At 36.8% G+C, this 18,182-nt stretch overlaps 1 non-coding gene across 1 annotated transcript; it reads left to right on the forward strand.

Annotated features, from left to right (window-relative positions):
* Positions 1–16,433: 16,433 nt before the first annotated feature.
* On the forward strand, positions 16,434–16,540 carry LOC113831406. Its single transcript, XR_003482807.1, has one exon. It is a non-coding gene; the product is annotated as a U6 spliceosomal RNA (small nuclear RNA).
* The last annotated feature ends 1,642 nt before the right edge of the window (positions 16,541–18,182 follow it).

The following is an 18,182-nucleotide window of genomic DNA, read 5'->3' on the forward strand; positions in this document are numbered from 1 at the left end:
TTAGTGATTTCTTAATGTGATGACTACTCATGATAGTCTGACCTGGTCTCAATTTGAGAGTCATAAAACACTAAAATAGCTATAATTACACTTTCATATTATCCATAGTCTGTACTTCAATAGACAAAATCACTTTGGAAAAAACATATTCTTAATTATCTCTTAACTTCATCCACCGATTCATTGCTTGATTTGTTTAATTACTATTCGCTGGGGAATTTAAAAATGAAAGCCTATTTTAGAAGTGTTAAATTATATAGGGATGTATTCTTTTAGCTATTAAGACTGTTTACTGTTTCATTTGAATGAGTTCTATTTGATATTCTCCAAAAATGAAAGAAATTTGTAGTTTAAGGAACACTTTAATAAATTACAATAACTATACCCAATACCTGCAACATTATGAGTAATATATCATGTCAAAGTCTTGATTAAATTAACTTAGTCTATCCTGGCAGTGGTGGCACATGCCATTAATCCCAGCACCCAGGAGGCAGAGGTAGATGGATCTCTGTGAGTTCGAGACCTACCTGGTCTACAAGAGCTAGTTCCAGGACAGCCTTCCAGCCACAGAAAAACCCTGTCTCAAACATAACAACAACAACAAGAAGTTAACTTAGTCTAGAATAAATAACTCCAGAACATGTCAATGTTAAAACAAGGTCCCACTCAAAGTCAAAGCAGAACTAAAAATTGTTTCCAAAAGAAGTCTTTAAACAGCCACCCCATGTCATTCTTGATTTAAAAACAACACTGATGATTGAGAAGGAAGTCATTCAATTTTCCCCTTTCATCTACAATTCTAAACACCAGAACTGACATACATATTCTAGCCAGAAGCACAGTCTTGCTATGGTCCAATGAATTATCCTCTAGTCCTCATAGGAATCTTGAATTCTGCACTGAATAGGAGTGTTGATGTAATGGAGATGATAACTCTTATTTGCAAGTCTACCTTGAATTCCAGGGCCATAGCTCCTCTTGTATAAAACAAGGAAAAAACAAATTGGGACAGTCAGGTATCTATAACAAAATTTTAACCTTTGTGGGTTAATATATCTTCTTTTAATTTCTTTTTAAGAGCACGTTAACATAGAAATATGATAGGAAGATGAAAATTATGTGGTTTCCTTTATCCAAAACAGAACAAAAACTATGTGCAAGCTATGGACTTGGCCTGTTGACATAGAATCAGTTTTTCTGGAAGGGCAGTGTCACTTACCCACAAGCTGCAGTAGGAAGTTAGATTCTGTGCCAAAGAGGCCAGGGAGGCTTCTTAGACCAAGCAAACTGAGTACTCTGAGGTGTCACAAACATAGATGAGTAGATTTCTTTGACTCAGCTCATCAGGAGGCTTGACAGTCCACAGGCACATCTTTCACATTGCTCTAAAGTAGATGGCAAGCAAACTAGACTCGTTAATAATTGTTTTCTGCTTCTAGAATCAATGTGGTTAAGTTGATGTAGTCTTTGCCAGAAAACCAACTTTTTACATCAATGTGACTTTTCTTGGTTCCTTGAGAGTAGATTCTATCCTTACATTAACACATACCAAGCCTCAAGCCTCTTGCAGTTGTGTATTAGCCTATGCTTACATTGCTGTCACATTGTGTTAAATGCAGTTCTGATGTCCTAACACCACCTTCTTAATTATGAAGTAGAACACACACACACACACACACACACACACACACGCACGTCCTTGCACACACAAAGATGAGAAAGATGTCTTATTTCTCTTGCACCTAAGTAAAGAAGTATTCAGAATATGCAAATATAATTAAATAACCTATATTATTTAACATAGCAAAGTGCAATGTGTTACTGCTTTCTCCTCTGAATATAAAATCTTCTTAGAATGAGTCAGAATTATTTTGTAAGAATTTTTAATGTTTATATTTAGGATTAGAAATTCAGTATTATAGAATATTTTCTAAATATCCTTACAAGAAATACTTGTACTTTTTAGATTTTTATCAACTTGACAAGAATAGAGTCACCTGCAAAGAGAGGGCCTTAACTGAGGGATTGCCTTTCCCATCAGATGCACTCTCCTTCAGTAAAGTCTTGGGGAGCATTTTCTTGAATTGTAATTGTTGCAAGAGGGCCACAATGTGAACACTATGTAAATCACCATTAAACTGTACTGTTATGGAATAGCAAGTAAAAGTCCTTACATATTTAGTACAGACCGGATTTTTCCCTATTTTCCTCCTTTAGGTGACTGTGGTGACTGTGAGTGTTACCACCTCTGGGCAGCCAGTCCTGGACTGTGTAAGAAAACGTGTTATGCAAGCCAAGGGAAACAATCCAGTAAGCAGAATTCCTTCATGACTTCTGCTTCAGTTCCTTCCCTGGGATTCCTGCCTAGAACTCCTCCATTAGAAATGTGACATTAGAGTTGTAAGATAAAGTAGAACCTTTCCTTCCAAAGCCACTTTTGCTCATGACGCTTGTCACAGCAATATGAAACAAAGAAAGTGCTTCATTTCTGAGCTTAACATTCTACTTAATATTTCTTTATTTCTAAAATTCTTATTGGCATTACAGTAAAAGAAGGGAAAGACGACTCTGAGATGATACATTAATCTGAAGCTTCAGTTTGATATCTGTGTTTGTCTTGATAAATCTCACTACCTCACCTGCCAGGTTTTCAAACTGGTTAAACCAAAAGTACATATCTTTCTGATAGTTTGGTATCTCCATAAAGGCTCCTGATATGTGGAATTTATTAAGTTCTTGCCTCCCTGGTGGTTCCTGTAAAACATCAGAGAATACTATTCACTAAGAAAAGACTATAGAAATTAGAACAGTAGTCTCCTTTGCTTCTGTATAGATAATACTCTTTACCTAAGCATATTAGTTTCCTGAGGCTACTATGACAAAATATTATGTATACAGAGAGTAAAATTATTTCACAATTGTAAAGAAGAGAAAGTTTACAGTGAAGGTATTCTCAGAGTTAGTTCTTGGAGTAAGATCTGACAAAAAGCTTCTCCAATGCCTATCTCATTGGTTGTGAGAGCTTTTGGCAATACCTGGTGGTTCCTTGGCTTGCTGGAAAATACCCATTCTGCCTATCTTTGAATGGAGGATTTTCAAATAACTAATCCTCTTCTAACATGGAGGGAATGCACTACAGTCTACTCCAATGCACTATGATTCAGCAAAGACCCTCTTTCCCGACAAATGGCCCCAGTTACATCTGAAACCTGGGGACACATTCTTCTACTCAACAAGTCCAATATTACATTGAGAAACAATGAAACAGAGTTACTCAGTTGGCTAGAGAGGACCCATGGTCTAACACTATCTACTCCTTGTATGTAATTACCTGCTTTGATAGACTTTCCAGTTTGCCTTGGTTTCTATTTTCAAAAATAAAAAATCTATCCTGAATACTGTTTTACATTGTTGCATCCTTGTATTTTAAAATGTCCCATTTGTTCAGTGAGCTTTTGAATCCATAGCTATCTCTCTCACCCAATCTCCTAAAATGATACAAAATAAAATTACTTTATAGCTTTCCACTAGAGCAGGTGGTAAAATCTAGAGAAACTTCAGAGCAAATGCTTGTGTTTGCCATTTTATGAGATTGTTTCCATGTAGATATACTCATCCTTTGCTGTCTTGGGGCCTGGCTCTGGTACTGTCTGCAGTTGCCAAGCTTGTGATATGCCCAGTCCTTAGCATGCACACTTCTTCTCATACACACTGAGGCATATCCACAGGACTTACAATGTTTTGTACAATGTAAACACTGTGTAAACAGCTGTTAAACTGCATTGTTAGGGAATGGCAAGGAAAAGTCTTTACCTTTTTAGTATAGACATAATTTTCTCCTATTTTCTACTTCCAGGAACTGTGCATACAAAGAGACATCTCTACATGTGAATTTGTTTTCCACCTTTGGCAGTTATTAAACTTTATTCTTCTCCTAATAGATTTTTTCCAAGCAAAAGCTTCCAGCATCATGCTGGCAAAAATCTGACCAAATGTAGCACTGAGACTGGATTGTCTATATTTTAACATGTCTGGCAATGGTCAAATACAGTTCCCATTAGCAGGAGATACTTGTTATTTTCCCATTCATTATTGGCAATGGTAGCACATTTTACTACCAGTGTAGTGAAACTTCCCACTACCAAAGATTTTTCAACACAAAGTCAGTCAGTAAACAATATCATCTTTAGTTCTTTGGTGTCTGTGTCAATGCTTTTCATCTCTGTGGCTCCTGTGTTCCACTGAGGATGTACTTGAACCTTGTGATTCATTTTCACAGCCATTATTCTGCAGTGTTCCACTCACACAACAGCAGCAACAAACTAATACAGCCTTTTCCCTGTAGCAATTATTTTACAAATAATTTATGCAAAAGTGTTTGGATTAAGAAAAGCAATGCTCCCTTTGGCTATTGCACAACTCACATGTTATTAAGTTCTTTTTTTTTTTGGCTAAGCCAACAATATAGTTTAAAAGAGGTGAATGGGTTCATTTTAAACAATTGGTAATAACTTCGCTTTTTATGCCTCCTCCTTAGGCTATCTAATTTCCTTCTTTTCTGCCAGCACTGAAATAACAACTCATACTCACATTTATATATTTTATGCACAGTATCATTTGGTAATCAAGTATTATAAGAAGCTCATTTTCTGAAGCATGAACTAGATATATAAATACAGATCCCTGACCTGTAACATCCAATTTAAAATCTTTTATTCAGAAATAATGTCCTAACAGGTAACTCAAGATTGAATTGTTTGCAATCAAAAACATCAGACACATAATGTGAATTTCAAAAGATTCAATCATCTTGCATATTAAGGGAAAAATAATAGCTTAAATAACTTTTGAACTCTTTTTATTTCTACACTTGGAGCAATAAGACCTTTAAAATAATTTCTAATGTGGGGAGAAATAAGAAAATATTTTAAAATAATTTAATGCAAATACTCATTGAAATTATGAATAAAATATTTCCTATGTGAATTTACTTATCCTTGCTTAATCTAAAACAATGGGGTTCTAATTAATTCAACACATAACCCATACAATGATACCTAGGACTAGGTCCCAGTTAAGTTATGATATTGCATACCCTGTTGCATGTACTAAATATACTCACACTGGCCCTCCTACTGCTACTTGTTCTGATTGCTAAGAACACTTGGCTTGGGAATATTTTAATTTCTTACCAGCAAAATCAAGTCTTCCATAATAATTCCTTCATTAGAGAAATTAATATCTAGTATTTTATGTGTCTGGATGTTTTGTTTGCACGCATTCGTGTGCACCATGTTTTCGCACAGGCCAAAACAGAGCAGAAGAGTCTCTGAGCTGGAGTTGTAACAGTCCCAAACTCAAATGTAATGTTGGAAACCAATCTCAGATCTTCTTCAAGAGCAGCAAGGGCTTTTAACAGTTGAGTCATCTCTCAAGTCCCTATTAACTAAATTTCTAACATGAAGTTTATGGTGAAATTATGTGATACCTTTCATATGACACAAAGATATTTGATTTGAAGAGGTCCCCAAAGCTTTAATTATTTCCTATGAATACCCTATGAAAATCTCAGGCAACAAGGTATGTCTATTAGTGAGATAGGCAGTAAAAAGTATTTTCTCTTTATCCAGTATATGAAGGGATCTTTTGGTTTATGTATACAGATGATAGATGGATTATAGATAGATAGATAGATAGATAGATAGATAGATAGATAGATAGATAGATAGATAGATAGATCCTACACACTTTATGTGCTTAGTAAGGCAAAGAATTCAACCATTCTTAGAATATTCTTACATATTGAACTAAAAATATATAACTATGAATTTACCCTATTTTCCAACCTCATAAATTGTCATAAAATACAACTGGTACAAAAGGGAGAATAAACTCTTTGAAGAGTAATTTTATTCTTCAAGTCTTACGAAGAGAGAATTGTGGGGTCTGCAGGCCAGGATTGGGCATCATTTTAAAATGTCAATCATCTGTTGAATATTAATTTACAAGATCAAATTGTCAATGAAAGGAAACAGAACTGTTGAACTGATTGACTACAATTTGTCTGTACGTGAGTACGTTTACATAATTGTGTGTGTGCAAACAAGTGGATGAATGTGTGTTTCTCTTCATATATCAGTGATATTCTAATAAATTTTTCACTTTGTTTTATTTTATTGGGTTTATTGATGCATCATCTTTATTATGTCATGCAATCCTGTGTTACCTTGCTCTAAACAATACTCAGTGGCTATACTTGAATCCCATCATTAGCACAAGCTTCTACCTGGCATCAAAAGCTCGAAAGTGCCTTTGAAGTAGGGCTAGAGGTCAGACTGGAAAACACTGAAATACTTTGGAAAATGCATTTAAAGATACCTGCTATTTGAACTTTCTATCTCTTTCTTACACCCTGCCCACAGTTACCTGCTGTGACTCCCCAGAATTTTCCCATAGTACCAGAATTGAGTTGATGTATCATCCTCATACAAAGCTCTGTGAAACTGTTGCCAGCATCTATTGCAGTTAATGACACTAGGTGTTTTAAGTATCACCTCTTTGAGGAATTCTATATAGCAGAATCTAAATCATTATATAAAACATCTAATTAAACAAAGACCTTTCAGGTATCCTAGTCTAAACCTACAAAATATGTTTGGATAACTGTCAAATTTTACCTTTAAATCCTATCTAATTTGTTAGTTTTTCAAAAAAGGTGTTAACTTTCCAAAGTACCGGGAACTGAACCAATCTTTGACTAGTTTTGATTTTAATTAAAAGAAAGTGACAGTGTTAGACACTCAAATATGGCAAATGAGCCTTTAGGTTCCCATAGCAACTTAATCACAACAGTTGAAAAGAGGTGTATAACTTAAAAGATCCTTTTCTCTATTGAATACTTGGTTCATAATTTGAAACAGTCCCTTTGCAGATGTGCACATTTTGGTAAATTGCCAGATTAAAGTTTATAAAAATATATAAAACAATGCGATATTAACTTTATCATATCCCAAGTCTTATGTTGCTTTGATGTTAGAAAGAACCCTGTTCTTCACTCTGTAGTGTGAATCAGTGCTCTATATCCTTGAGAAATTTCCTGTGCACTGCTAGTACCTTAATCATTTTTATTACAACACTTAAAACACCTGATTATATGTGCTGCAATGTCCAAGTGCTTCATATGACTAGTCAGGAGAATTTCTTCTTAGCATGATTTCATCACCCACACTCAGTTCCCAAATTCTGAACCAGTTTTCTTGGTGATATCAAACTCATGTGTGGTGCTTACAAAAATTAGAGTCTCCCCTGAAAATGACTGAATTTGGAGTCTAAGAGGTGGATGTAAAAAATATGACATTTTAAGAATCATTCCAAAAGCTGAGGATATAACTCACTTTGCAGAGAACTCACCTAGCAATCACAAAGCTGATGCACTATTCTAGGTGACACAAAAACCAGAAGTCATAGCACATGTCTGTAACCCTAGCCTTTGAAAGGTAGAGACAGAAGGATTAGAAGGTCAAAGTCCGAAGGTCAGCCTAAGTTTTTATTATTTAAAATTATGTTTTACATAGCTTTCACTAACTCACATCTAAGAAGTTTGTCATTTTCTCTCATTTCTACCTTTTGGAAGACCACAGTGTTTCTTCACTCATGCACAACAGTTAGGCATTTAAGTGCACTGACTCTAAATAAATTGTCATATAGATAAAGATCCTGAAACCCCGGAGAGTTAGATGTACTACATATGTGAACTCTTTCTCATTTTGCTGCTATGTATTTTGGGATAGAGTCATAACCAAGGAAGCTAGGACTCATATCCAGATACAGTTTCTTTGCCACATACAACAAATAAAGCAACAAATAAGAAACAAGCCAAAACAATCAATGATATAACAAAAACACTCAAGAGCTCAACAAAGAGGCTTATTTAGGTAAATTATGGTATGTTCCAGTCAATGCTACAAAATGTAGTTATTAAAATAGATCAGGGATAGAGATGGCTCAATTGGTAAACATCCCATTGTGGGCTGCACTGATAAGGGGTGGGAGTGGTGAAGGATTATAGACATATACCTTGAACTTGCTGACCAGTCAGCCTAGCCATTCAGTTGACTCCAGATTCAGTGAGAGGCCCTTCAAGGCAGGTAGGGAATGCTGAGAGCAAGAGAAATAATCTCTAGTAAAGAGCACACCAATTGGTTAATCAAATCATCAGTCCTGATAACAGCATACATAGGTAAAATTATATGAGCAAGTTGTATTTATATATTTAGGAATACACACACACACACACACACACACACACACACACACACACACTTAAAGAAAAAGAGGCCATAAATTTGAAAGAGGGCAGGTGAGCATATGGATAGCACAGTTGGGAGGGAGGGAAGGGAATGGACAATCATGATCAGTGTTCTATTGCTGGGAAGAGACATCATGATCATGCAACTCTTGTAAAGGAAATTATTTAATTGGGGCTGGCTTACAGGTTCAGAGGTTTAGTCCATTGTCTTTATGGATCAGAGAATGGAAGCACACAGGCAGACATGGTGCTGGAGAAGTAGATGAGAGATCTACGTCTGTATCTGTAGGCAGCAGGGTGAGACTCTGGGCCTGGCTTGGCTTTTGAAAACCCCAAATCCTACCCCTAGTGACACACTTCCTCCAAAAGGCCACATCTACTTCAGCAAGGCCACACCCCTAATTATTTTCAAGCAGTGCCACTCCATGATAAGCCAAACATTAAAATACATGGGCTTATGAGGGCCATTCTTATTAAACCTCCACAAAAGAAAATGATATAATTATATTACAATCTCAAAAATTATTTAAAAAGTAAGGTAGATCATGTAAGCAAACAAAGCCTACATCAAACTCAAGTTTCTATACTTACATGCTTATATGTGAATGAGCATCTAAGCACACATATGTGCACATGAAAACATGCCAATAAACATTTAAAAATAGCCAAGAGTATAATATAAGACTGTATGGTAAAACTAATAAATACATTGTATCAACAATGTTGTTAAGCTCATTGCCTAAGAAGAGCAAACACACACACAAAAAAAAATGGTTGTGCTGGGATGAGGAAATAGGAATAATTTTGTAAAGTTGTTGCCAAATGTTAGAAGATACTTGTAAATACAGTGAGCCTCTCTACTCACATTCCAACATGACCTTGGGTTTTGCAGCTGAATGAATTAGATGGAATTGACTGTTACTATCACTCATTTCCAGGGAAGGGCTAGTTTAGCATATGTCTATAACGGATTCTGTTGATTTAGCCAGTGTTATTAGCTAAAGAATAAATATAATCGGTCAAAATTATATCTGAGCACTGGTTTTATTTTTTAATCTTGTGCTTGGTACCAACTCTCTTGACTAAATTTTCCTTATATCATAACTTAAAGTAAAAGTAAAACCAAGCATTGACATTTTATTTATAAGGTAGAAACTCTTGGAAGAGAGAAAAAAAGACACTAGAAAAGAGCAGAGTAATGCGATGTAACCCTTTATCAGGCTGACTAGCACTTCATAGCGAATGTACAGCAGGTTGTCCATCAGGCAGAAGGATGTGCCCAGATGAAATTCTTTGTAGTTCTTAGGAGCTGTACTCTCCACTGAGTGAAAAGTCAAGGCAGACATGTCTTACCTAAGAGCCAGTTCAATCCATTACCATTACATCTCTGTACATTCGTTCCCATCACCACATCCCTGCACTGTATTAACCTGCACTTTCACCTCTGAAAACAGACACTAACACATTCAGATTTTTCTCTCAAAAATATCAGGACTAAAAGCAACAATTTTTAAATGTGTTTTAATTTACTTTCCTCTCTGTTTATGCTTATGGGGTGGATACAGGATTGCAATCACCACTAACTTCCCTATATTTATATTTATTGCCTGATTAATACCTTTTAAAAGTATTTTATGGGTAACAGGTATTAGCTGTAGTCTGCTAATGGTTTACTAGTACCAAGTGTTGTACACATGTCTTAGGAAAAACAAGACTATCATTTGGATGTCCTGCAAAAATTTTACTCAGAAGCTCCATATTTTATAATTTTGATCAGAGGTTAAAATATGTAGCTTAAATCTCAACAGTTTGCACCTTGCTACTTGGAATTATGGTTCAGTGGGGGAATCATATTCACTCAAAATAATATCTAAGGGTTTAGATTTTGATGAACTTACAGGGATAGATACATTAGACCACAGCGCACCCAGAGTGCATGCTTTCCTTTAAGAAAATGTCACAATAGAGCTATTTTTTTCAGGACTGGAATGACCATTGCCCATTGGGAAGCAGAGTTACTATGATCATCAAGAGAACAGCCTGAGCACAGTCTTGGCAGGGAAATAAGCAGAAAGCAATGGTAACTAGGTTTCCAGAAGCCAAGGCTTTGAGGAAAACAACCAGACCTCACAGGGGTGTCACATCACCCCTCTTTTTTAACCCCAATAAATTCAGTGATTCACCAAATTGACACAGATAGGATCCACTGGTCTGTCAGGACCCTCTCTGAGGTAAGTGGATGTTGCTTTTCGTGTCCACAGGAAAAATCCCAAGACAAAAGGTCTCAAATCACTCTTTTGCTGCCTTAAACACAAAGGGAATCATGTGGAATTCAAGGTAAATGTGAATTCTAAAAGTGTCCTGGACAAGCCTGGAGATGAATGTTCCTCATGGTCTCCATGATTGAAACCAAGCTCCCCCCCCCCAATATCATGATTTGGGTCTTAGAGCCCAAGTGGAAAGAGCAACCAAGTCTCTCTGTGCTTGGACAATGTAAAATAAATGAACAGTGTTCTAAGTTACTAGGATGTGGAGACCTTGGTACAAGTAAAGCCATTTGGGACTTGGCATTGTATAAGGCTGTGAAAATGATATTGGGGGGGGACTGTATTATATAAAAGAAATAGAAAGGAAGGAAGGAAGGAAGGAAGGAAGGAAGGAAGGAAGGAAGGAAGGAAGGAAAAGGGGAGGGAGGAGGGAGGGGGGAGGGAGGGAGGGAGGAAGGGGAGGGAGGGAGGGAGGGAGGGAGGGAGGGAGGGAGGGAGGGAGGAAAGATGGAAGGCAGTTTAATATCTTAAAATAGAAAACCTAAAAGAAAGTCTGGTGAATAAAAATCCCTGCTTTCATCTAAAGAGAATTATACATAGTTTATTCTGAACCTATATGAGTGAATGACATGGTCCAGGAACACAGGTTTAGGGTACCCAATTTCTGTGTTTCAGTGAGGTTACAATTTTATAATTTTTTTTACAGTTACAAAAGAAAGAAAATCATAAATCAAAGTACTTCAAACATATTTGGTGGGTACATCAGGTATGCAGGTCACCACAGAGTGGGAGCCCTCTGCTCAGGGCCTTTCATGTTTCCTGAACATATTAGCTTCTGATTTGGTGAACTCTAGATGTCTGTTAATAAATCCAATGGGTTTCAGGAGATAGTCACAAGGATGTTAAGTCTGATGCACGATGAGCCCTGAATTGCTATTAAGAAAGCTAAAAATAGGACAAAATAAATTGTAACTAGACTCTGACCTGCACATTCTGACCTCTACACAGTCATTGAATTTCTAATCAGTCATTCTGCCTAGAAGGTACAGATTTTAGGTAACTTTAGTTCACAAGCAAACAACAGGATAACAGAGACCAGTGGCCCTGGTCTTTCTCAAGAAATAATAATTTTCTTCTATCTTGAAAGGAAATTTGATGAAAATTTCACACTTAAAGATAAAATATGTATTCTCTATTAAAAGGGACACTCAGGGGCTAAAGCAGGGATGTTTTAAATTAAGAACTGTTTTCTTCTTTGTCAAGCCAATGAGAAGGGAAGAGTTCTACTGTGTGTGTGTGAGGGGGGTGGAGAGGGAGGGAGAGAGGATGTGTGAATGTGTGTATTTCTGTTAGTGTGTATATGTATATGTATATGAGTGTGTGTGTGTGTGTGTGTGTGTGTGTGTGTGTGTGTGTGGCTATTTGAGTGTGTGTGTATGAATATGAATATGATATGCTGTTGTTAAACCATTGGCTTTGAAATAAAAGTAAAGCCTGTTTTGATTATGCTTCTGTCCTTCATTTTAGGTTTGATTGCCCAGTAGCTCCCAGCATTTGCCCATTACCTAGCAGGATAATGGAAAGTTCCAGTTGCAATACAAAACACTGAACAAAGTTACAAACTAACTCATGTTAGTCATCTATAAAATAATTACAACTAAAAGCAACTTAACAAAGATTAGATTGCCAATTGCTATTTTTTAAAAAAGGAAATTATACCCCTTTTCAGTATGTTTTGTGATTGGTCACTATTTTCTACTATCTTTACATACTTTTGGGAAAACCTTGAAAACAACTATGTAATTAATAGTTTGCAATGCCTTAATGACACATAACAATAACTCAAACTCTGATGCCAAAAACTAGTCCACTAGTGTTCTGAATCTTTCAGGATATTACAAACTAAAGTCTTTAATCATTAAAGACTTTCATTAATAGTCTTATTTATTGAGCTGGAGACTCCTATTATATTGTCCCATTCAATTTTTGTTTTAGTTCAGAAATGTAAAGCTCTTTTTTTGTTCACTCTTCCATGATTATTCTTGAAATGAGAATATTCCTCTCCAATTCTTGATTCTCACTTTCAATGCTTAATAAGTTAATGGGGGAAAATTAAGCTTCTAAAGAAGTCTAACTCTCTAAATGAAATAGTTGTGGAGAGTATATCTATACTCATCCAACTGTGCAGGCTACACACTCCAGCAGAGTCATCCATAGTGAAAATACAGTCACAACCAGAGTGATTCATGCCCTTCTTGTTAATTTGTGTGACTCTTGAAGGGGCAAATTTCCTTTTATTTGTTAAGAACTTGCCTGAGAGGAGTGGAAAGTTCTGTAACGATGTAAATCTTGTGAAGTTTTAGATCAACAGCCCAAGGAGAAAACACTTGTAGTTAATAGCATTTTAACCTTCAGGAAAACAAAGTCGAGAAAATGTATTGAGAAGTATGGGGACACAGTCTGTACTCTCAGGACATTTCAATCAACAGGCCTGATTCCCCCTTATGCTGGCAGATAATTGAGAAAATTGGGTCCAACCCTGAACTGCCTTTTGTAGCTAGTTGCACAGATTAAATTCCCTTGTTAGTTGGCAATCAATTTTCTGGAGTGCCATTTCCTCCCTGGATCTTAGAAAGCACCTGAGCCATTCAGTCAGCAGATGTTACTCTATGTTGCCTTTAAAGCCAATGTAAAGATGTCTTTTCACACCTACTTAATTATAAATATATGCAGAGGAAGAAATGGGAAACAAAAACATTTTTAAGTGCTACTGTGCTTTAGACACCAGTAATATCTTGGAAAACTGCTTCCAGATGCTCTTGAATCTCAGAAAGCTGGAGCAGTGTAGCCTGCTCAGCAATGCCTATCTTACTCTTACACAGAGAGAGAAGGCTTGCATTTTAGCTCCTGAACCTGAAAATGAGAGTATTCAGGAACAGAACCATAGAAGAACATGCATGGCCTATGACTGCAATGCCTTCTTTGATGGTTAAGAAAAATAAGAATACCCAGCACTTATTGAGCTCTTCCAGTGGACAAGCCTTGTTCCATAATACTTGGTGTTTTTATATTATTTCACTCTGACAAGAACCAGATTTCCATTTTGCAATAAAAATCTTGAGGTAATTATAGCAAGGAGGCTGAGTGACTTTTCCAAGGATACCTTGGTAGCAAATGGCAGACCCAGAATTCAAACTAATCAGCCTGGTTATGTAACTTTTCATCTAAGCATCAAGAAATCCCAGTGGACTTTCTTGGATGGGACAAAACTAATGGATGGGCAGTATTATCAGCTGATAATCATCTCTCATGTTAGAAAAGATTTTTCTATTCTTGCCTGACTGAAATGTCCTTTCCTTGTGCTAACATTTTACCTCCCTGAAATGTTGCAAATACTTGATGCTCTGTAATTCTCATCCTCTAAGATGGCCCAGGAGATAGCCATTTTCTAATGTTCACACTCAATTAATGTAAGACGCCTTCTCTGACTATGGCCTGAACTCTGTGACTCACTGACTCACTGACTCACTTAATAAGTAGGATGCAGCGAAAGAGATTGATTCGGTTATATAAAAAGTATGTCGTCTGCTTGGACTTGCTCTCTTTCTCTCTCTCTTTTAGATTGAAGTGCTCACTGGGAAGCCAACAGCAGGGATAAGACCACTGGGCAAAAAGAGAATGCTTATATACAGTCACAAGCATGAGATTGGACGAAGAACCCATAATCAAACAGTCTGAACCTTGAACTAGAGCTTTCTGGTCTCCAGATCTGTAGAAATAATTTAATGTAAAACATTTGTCTCTCTTAGCATTAAGCCCTGCTATTTTGACCCCATCCCTACTTATTGTTCAATCCTTTATTTTTCAGGGGACATTATCTTGAATCTCCATCATCTGCTATGTAAATGTATAATGTTGATATAAACTCCCTCTGATACTGTATGGTACTGAACACCTTGGAATATTATGTGATCCATATATGTGAAATGATATATTATTTGCATTAAAGCTGTCCTTTATTAAAATAATCTAAAAGTATTTGGCTTTCTAAATATAAAGAGCCACACTAACCACATCATACTGTTTTTATTTATTTCTCCTAAAGATAGCAAGATATTGAATCAATTCAGAAAGGAGAAAAATCAAGTTCATAAAGCTTAGTAAGGTGCCCAGTGTTAGTTTAAAACTAATGTGTAAAATAAATAAAGTCTACTGTAGACCTCTACTCCTGTCTGAAGTGGAACACCAGGAATCAAACAAAATACTCTTCTAAAAATAATCTTGAATGCTAAGTGAAATTCAAAACAGCTGAATACAGACAAAAGAGAGTGAGGAACCATGGAGACTTCAAGTAGAGTCTTTAATAGGCTGTTATCTTTCCTCTGAAGACTTGGGTTTTGTCACATCACCTATCCAAGATAAGATGGAAAGAGGTAGACCAAAGAGTTGGTAGTCTCATAGGCTTAGGAAAGCAAAAGTTAGGACACAGTAATTATCATGGCAATCAGAATGTTCATGAGGGGACATACAATGAAGAAAAGAAAATTCCCCAAGAAATAAATAAGCCTCCTAGTCTGAATATAAAAGTTGAAGCATTTATAACTTGAAGACAAAGGCTAAACAACTAAGTGAATCTGTCCTTGTCTCAGTGTCAGAGACACAAAAATAAAAAGCTTATCCAAATGAAGGGAAACTGAAAAATGAATCCACAGTGGTTTTCTTTTTGAGATAATAGTATAATTATAACATTTCCCCTTCCTGTTTCCTCCTTACAAACCCTCTTTCTTCTTCTTCTTCTTCTTCTTCTTCTTCTTCTTCTTCTTCTTCTTCTTCTTCTTCTTCTTCTTCTTCTTCTTTTTTACAGGTTTTGAATTGAACACTAAAAGGCCATCTTCAGGGAATAAGGAGAAGCCTAAAACAGACACATCTGGACTAGGCCAAACCAATCAACTTTAGTTTCCAGAAAAAGATTAAACTCTCCCTGTAGGAAATTTTTTTGCTGGAGTTTCTTTCCTGCTTGGGTCCTGCCTACTTCAGCCCCAAATGAACACACAGAGACTTATATTAATTATAAAACTGTTATCCTATAGATAGGGCTTCTTATTGGCTAGCTCTCTTTCTCTCTTAATTATTACCCCATTTCTATTAATCTAAGCATTTCCACGTGGTCTTATCTTACCAAAGAAGGGTCTGGACGTTTTACTCCTTCCTCTGCTTCATGGTGTCCTCTCGATGTCTCTTTCTGTCTACCATTCCCAGAAACCTCCTTGTCTCCTAGCCCCACCTGTCTTCTTACTTCTATTGTCCAGGGTCTTATTCATCAACCAATAACAGAAACATATATACAGAAGGACATTCTGCTTCAAAGTATTATCCAAATCCACTGCAAAATGTTATACCCAGTTTATATATGCCCCCCAAATCAGAACTAACATGCCGTGATACAAACTAATGAGCAAATTGTAAAGAATTTCAATAGTGTTTCAGTTTATGGATGACTGAAATGTGACCACGATCTACACAGCAGAAATTAGATGCACAAATGGAAAGTTCACCACAGAATTGGAATGCATTTAAATAAAATATTTAGAACTAAAAACTAAAGTAATTAAAATTAAGAATGCCACTGATGTATTTGTCATATAAGAAAAGAAGATTAATATCTAAAAAATAAAACAGGTCAGATAAAAGTACAGAGACAAATGGAACATAGATGGAAACAAACATAAAGCATACTTTAAAATGCCTAACATTAGTGGAAATAAAATTACAAAAGGAAAAGCAAAAGATGAGAGAAAGAGAAATGTGTGAAGGCACTCAGGTGATAGTGAATTTGGCTTTAAAATATGACAATGGTGCTCGAGTCCGCAGCACATATACTAAAACTGGAACGACACAAAGAAGATTAGCATGGGCCCTGCCCAAGGATGACACGCAAATTCATGAAGCATTCCATATTTTTTAACTGAACTCTGGAACCTAATTGCAGAGAGGGAGGAATGAAGATCAAAGTGGTCAGTAACAGGCTAGTGAAACCCTGAACAAGGGGGAGCACATGGACTGCAGACCGCTGTCTCGGAGGCCAGCCCAGGACTGACTCACACCCCTGAACATGGATGTCAATTAGGAGGCCTCTGCACTCTAGGGGGCCCCTGGTAGTGGATTAGTATTTTTCCCTGATGTAAGAAGGGACTTTGAGAGCCCATCCCATGTGAAGGGATGCACTCTTGGCCTGGACACATGGGGGAGGGCCTAGGCCCCGCCCAGGATGATGTGGTGGACTTTGGGGAACCCCTGTGGAGGGCCCTACCCTGCCTAGGGGGAGGGTTGGGGGAAGGGGAGAGAGACTGGATTGACATGTGAAGCAAGCTTGTTCCTAATTTGAACTAAAAAAAACTAATTACAAAAAAAATTTAAAAATTTAAAAAATATGACAATGGTATGGAGGAGTTTGTCGTTGCAATAAGAAAAGCAACATCTCAAGCCTGGTTCCCTCACTTCAGCCCACAAACTCTCTTTTTGCCATTCCTGGATGAGTGTCATTATTGTCCCTCATCAAAGAAACCTCTCCTTCCAGTAAATGGAGACTGGCACAGAAAACAACAAATGGGACAACACAGAGATCAACAGACCATGGGGTGACCAATGGTTACAACTACATTCCAGTTCCTGTTAGGGACATTGAAGAAGACAGTGCAAAGATTGTGAGAGCCAGGATAACAAGAAGTCTACTGTGAAACAATCTCTGAAAGAAATGGGCTGCATAAACAATACCAAACAATGCCAACATCAATGCACAAGTTAACATAGAAAGGGGAAAATTAAACGGGGTCCCACCCCTAGACAAAGACACATTGGCAACTAATGACTATTAGGGAAAAGAGGATTATCTTCTTCCCTTATTGGTTTTCCATGACATAGTTATCATCCCTGAAGCCATATACACACAAATAACCAAAACAGACTCAGCAAGCCATAATTATTTCTTCAGATACATAAACACACACATTCAGCAATAACAATCAAAGCAAACGAAGCTATAAACTTGAAAGTGAGCAGAAATGTGAAGAGTTTGAGGGAGGGTCACTGGGAGGGGCTGGAAGGTACAGGCAAGGTAATGTAATTCAATTTGAATTAAATATTAAAAGTAAATGAACAGTAGTCTGCTGTATATATACAATTGTGAATAAAGCTAAGTCCCTTTAATTATCTGGATAGAAATATAAGAAAGGCAAAAACTCTGGTCTTTTTCTTGGGGCAATTAACAGTTTTGCAAACATTCTCTTTAGTGTATGAATAGTTGCCAACTTGAGAAAAAGTTTCCTCAGATCATCTCCAAGGTCCAGAAAGGACCTCAAGCAAGCCTCTGATGATGGAACTCTAAAGACACACTTTTGATTCATGCTCTGGAAGCATTCAAGAGCCAACTTTTAACAGTCATGGTAACAAAACTAACTAATAAGTAAATAAACATTCCAAAGGGGAAAAAAGCAAAAGCCATCTATTATTCTTTATAAAAAGCCTTGAAAATCACATATAAACCTTTTTGAAAAATACATTTCCTCATCGGATTAAGTAGTGTCCTCCAGATAGAGGAAGATCAC

Source organism: Cricetulus griseus, chromosome 2 (genome assembly GCF_003668045.3).
Source record: "Cricetulus griseus strain 17A/GY chromosome 2, alternate assembly CriGri-PICRH-1.0, whole genome shotgun sequence".
Classification (NCBI taxonomy): domain Eukaryota; kingdom Metazoa; phylum Chordata; class Mammalia; order Rodentia; family Cricetidae; genus Cricetulus; species Cricetulus griseus.